Source organism: Montipora capricornis, chromosome 10 (assembly GCF_036669925.1).
Source record: "Montipora capricornis isolate CH-2021 chromosome 10, ASM3666992v2, whole genome shotgun sequence".
Lineage (NCBI taxonomy): Eukaryota > Metazoa > Cnidaria > Anthozoa > Scleractinia > Acroporidae > Montipora > Montipora capricornis.
Window position 1 is genome coordinate 26,381,911 of NC_090892.1, and position 5,294 is coordinate 26,387,204.

At 45.6% G+C, this 5,294-nt stretch overlaps 1 pseudogene; it reads left to right on the plus strand.

Annotated features, from left to right (window-relative positions):
- Positions 1-578: 578 nt before the first annotated feature.
- LOC138020543 (uncharacterized) lies at positions 579-2,380 on the plus strand (annotated as a pseudogene).
- Positions 2,381-5,294: the final 2,914 nt, after the last annotated feature.

A 5,294-nucleotide genomic window follows, 5' to 3' on the forward strand; every position in this document is an offset into this window, starting at 1 on the left:
TGACGTAACTACCCCCATTAACGTAGATGTTTTAGAGAGGGAACTTTCGGGGCACCCCGATCGCAATTTTGTTAATACTTTAATTAATTGCCTTCGATATGGTACAAATGTCGGTTACACTGGTCCTAACAAACCCAGGGTATCCCGCAATCTGATTTCTGCTAATCAGCACCCCGACATTGTGACATCGAATCTTTACAAGGAAATTAGTCTGGGGTGCGTGGCAGGACCCTTTATCTCCTCTCCCCTCCCCAATTTACAGTGTCATCCTTTAGGCGTGGTCCCCAAGAAACACTCCTCCGAATGGCGTACAATTTATCATTTATCATACCCTGACGGGGATAGTATTAACGACCACATTCCCAAGGACCCCTACGCCCTCCAATATGTCCGGGTAGACGATGCGATCCATATCCACAAGTCCCTGGGCCCGGGTTCATTTATGACAAAGACTGATCAGAAATCGGCCTTTCGTCTTATTCCCATTCACCCGGACGATTGGCACCTGCTAGGTATCTACTGGCAAAAACAGTATTATGTAGACCTCTACCTCCCTTTTGGGCTTCGTTCCGCACCTTTCCTTTTTAACCAACTTTCCGATGCCTTGGAATGGGTTTTAAAACACAATTACGGGTTACAGCGTGTCCTTCATATCCTCGACGATTTTTTCATAGCTGAGCCCTCTCGCCTCCAATGCCTGGCTAGCTTCAGTACATTACTCCGTTTTTTCATGTCTGTCCATGCCCCTGTTGTCGCATCCAAAACTCTGGGTCCCTCCCAAGTTCTTGAGTTTATGGGTATTGAACTAGACTCCACTCGCATGGAGGCCAGGCTTCCCGCGGACAAACTACAACGCACCCGGGAACTACTCCATTCCTTTACCACTCGCCGCTCCGTGCGGCTGGTGGAGCTTCAATCCCTTATCGGTACCTTACAGTTCGCTTGTAAGGCGGTAGTACCTGGGAGAACGTTTTTACAGCGCATGATTAACTTAACTCGGGGAGTCCCTAGCCGTTTTCACCACATCCGCTTGAACAAAGAATTTTTCAAAGATCTCTTTAATGTGGAAAGCATTCCTCGCAGGGTGGAATGGGCGCTCTTTCTTCTTAGACACCACCGTTACCCCTTCTCCAGATCTCGAACTGTACACCGACGCCTCTGGCTCCGTTGGTGTTGGGGGCTATTTCAATGGGCAGTGGTTCCAGGGTAGGTGGCCCCCTCACATGCAGCTTAACAGGGCTCGGGGTATAAGCATCGAATGGCAGGAACTTTTTCCCATAGTGGTGGCATGCGCAATCTGGTTCCCTCATTTCTCGGGAAAACGTATTCAATTTTGGTGCGACAACGAATCCGTTGTGGCCATTATCAATTCGGGCCATTCAAAGGCTCCGCGCATCATGGACCTCCTTAGGTTCCTTATTCTAATATCCATGAAACATAATTTCTTTATTCGAGCACGTCACGTCCCCGGGGTTTCTAACGAAATTGCTGACGCCCTTTCACGCTTTCAGGACGCCCGTTTCCGGTCAACGGCTCCCACGGCCGAGAAAACCCCTTGCACCATCCCGCCTTCGCTCATGACCCTCTAAGGGATGAAGTCCAAACTTACGCGAGGTGGGGACTAGCGTGGACCATGAACCGTACGTACAGTTCCGGAGAAAAACGCTTCCTCCAATTTTGCCTTATGAACCGACTTATGTCAAACGACGGGGACATACTCCCAGCTTCTGAGGGGACGCTTATTTATTTTGCCTCGTACCTCGCTCTAACAGTTAAGCATAGTACCATAAAATTGTATCTCTCTGCGGTTCGTAATTTACACATTTCCTGTGGCCACGGCAATCCTCTTCAGGGAAAACTTCTCTTGCAAAAGGTGCTACGGGGCATTCTTCGTTTCCAGGGCAAGTCTCGTATCCTTCGCCAACCTGTCACACCCGTTGTGTTAGCAGCAATCCAACCAATTCTTCGTACCTGGTTAGGGGAGCGGGACTTCACTATGATATGGGCTGCCTTCACCCTAGCCTTCTTTGCCTTCCTCCGTTGTAGCGAATTTACCTATAACGGGATCTCCCAGTTTTGCCCCCGGTTTGATCTGTCTGCCGACTGTGTATCATTTCATCCTAGTCAGGCTTGCCCGCAGCAAATGTCCGTTCTCCTTAAAGCTTCTAAGACAGACACTTATCCTCAGGGCCACACGCTGGTTATTGCGTGTTCCCCTTCACCAATTTGCGCAGTTACCACTGTGCGTAATTATTTTTGGCCGCCTGCCCGCACGGGCCGCTTTTCTACTTCCACTCAGGTCGTTTGCTTACTAGGTCCACCGTTGTTAACCTTCTTAGGGATGCGGCTCGACATGCCGGTCTTCCCTACAAGTCTCTAAAAGGGCACAGTTTTCACATCGGCGCCGCATCTACCGCAGCTGCAGCGGGCTTGCCGGACTGGTTAATTAAGGTCTTAGGTCGCTGGTCATCAGATTGCTACCAGCTTTACATTCGCACGCCTCGCAACGTTTTACTGTCAGCTGCGCTGCGTATGGCTGTCGTTTCATTACCATAGTTAGTTGCTGTTTAGTTTGCGCTTGGGGGGATACATGCTTCGCACGTATCAGTGGCGGTTAAGTCTCGCAGTGACTTCCCCAAGCTTCGGTGTTTTTCATGCTATGCCATTTTACGCTCTCTATCTGCCTTTGTTCTTGTCCGATCCAGCACGTGCCGGCGGAGTCGGCTCGTAGTGCTGGGGAGATAAGGAGGCTTGAGCTATTTTTACCGCCTACACTCTTTCCATTATAGCACCATGCTGGCCGGAGGTTTAGCTCGTAGTGCCGTGGAAAGTTAGGCTTGTATATCATTTATTTGGTTTTATCAACGGAGTTGATAATGTAAATTGGCCACCGTACAGAGATTCTAAAAGCTGACGTTTCGAGCGTTAGCCCTTCGTCAGAGCGAATCCTTCGTCAGAGCGTTAGCCCTTCGCTCTGACGAAGGGCTAACGCTCGAAACGTCAGCTTTTAGAATCTCTGTACGGTGGCCAATTTACATTATCAACTCCGTTGATAAAACCAAATTTTTGTATACCACTTCCCCACCGACGCAGCACCACAGTTTCTTTAGAAACTACCCCTTCATTCTTGTATATCATTATTTGGCTTTCACCGGCCTACAACTTGTCCGATCCGGCGCGGTTCGCCTCGTGCGTCGGGGAGATGAGTTCAGGCTTTTAGTCACGCTACGGAAGTCGTCAGTCACGTCGATCGTGGAGCGGTGTCCCCCCCCCTTTACGCCAACATTGTCTCTTGCGTTTTGTTTTTGTAGTGTGTCTTAACTATAAATATCCGCGGGAACTGCAACATTAACTGATTACTTAACAATTATTCCATGAGCGCGCATTGGATACGAGATTTGGAAGTACAAAATACGAGCGAAAAAAGGGAGAAAATCATAGCGAAATCCAAAAAAAAAAAAATTAATGAAGGTGCGATGTTGTGAAATACCTGGTGGTCAGACAGACGCAGGCTCATAACAAAAACATTTCTTACCTTTTCGTGTACTTCTAAACGTCGGAATTAATCCAAACTTTCCAGTTCGCGCTCCGGCGAAAGAAGAAATAGCTTTGTAACGCACAGCGCAATCATTTGCCATATGAGGTCAAACTAAGGTATATGAGCTGATAACCGAGATTGAGTGAACCAATCAGAGCATGAGAAATTCATTAACCGAGGTTGAGAATTTAATTTAAAAAGTTAACCTGGCTCGAATCTGTGATCGAATTGAAAACCAGTACCTAGTCAGCTGTCAAAAAAAATACAGCTGACTTCAATGACCTCTAAAATTGGTCACGTGATGCTGGTCAGCGGATACCTTCTTTTTACAGGTGTCAATTGACATAACATGGATGTCCAATATCAAAGATTAACGCTGTAAACGGTCCTTAAGGGTATTTATTATTATTATTATTATTATTATTATTGTTATTATTAGCAGTAGTAGTAGTAGTAGTAGTAGTAGTAGTTGTATTATTACAAGGAAAATTGCCGGAACACTCCCGTCCCTAAAGGCTTTCTTGCCTGCACACCTGCACCCCGACAGTCCATATGGGCAGGCAAACGTTGACGTCATAACCAACATCTTTCGCATCCATAGATTTCCCAGAAAATCTTACCCATGGTGCTCCACTAACATTATGCAATAGACCATTTTCGAATTTTCACGGCTGGACTGGATTTAGCATGAAATGGAGGCTAATGCAGGCAAAACTTTTCGAATGCAAATTAATTTGCCCGCATTAGCCTACATTTCATGCTAGATCCAGTCCAATCGTTAGAATACGAAACTGGCCTATTATCCTAAACGTTGTTGAACCAACAAATATTAACAGCGGAATCAATTCATTTATTTTGTCATTGTATAATATATAGATTTAACCAAGCCTAAAAGTGGAGCTCCCGTTTCTAACCCTAGAAAGCAATATAGTGTATATGGTAATAAATATGCTTTTGTATAAAGTACAAAATTAATCGTCGTTAGTGTATTCGGCTTACAGTGTTAAAACACTCTTTGGCTGGCAGCAGAAAAGAAACAACCCTTGCAAACAATAACCAACAGTTTCAATCAACAACTAAACGGAAATTACATGCACAGTAATCTCTTTCACAACATTTTCCGTTTGACTGATAATCTTTACACCCTCTCTGTTCAGTTTATTTAGAACAATAGTAAAAATTACTAATTAAAAAGTCAGGCTAAAGCTCCGGTAGTAGTTGGGTTACTTGACTGCAATCTCACAGACAAGCAAAGCAGCTCACGACTAGACATCCATTTCACATAAATGCCTGTGAATCGAAAGGTGTTTATTCACTGAGGACAGTGGCCAGTCAGCTCCAAAATAAGCATTCATAGCCAGCCACAAAAACGCGAGACAAACGATTGTTATAACTCAATCGTTGTTGAAGATTTTGCCACAAATCGCAGGTTCGAGCTCATCAAACACTTATCTGGCTAAAAAGAGCCTAACCTATTCCAGACATTAACTGATTAGAGCGTAATTTGAAGTACTAGTTTTCTATCCCATATGAACCATGTGAGCGTTAGCCCTACTAATGGAAATGCAGGGGCCCACACAAGGACAGAGAAGAACTCTGACCAGGGTGGGAATTGAACCCACAACCTTCGGGTTAAATTAACCGCTGCTCTACTGACTGAGCTACAAGGTTAAACGGGAGCAAGCCGTGGGAAATGAATTCAAGATCTTAAAGTCCCGGCAACGAACATGTACAAGTACAAGGAAGGGTTACCTTT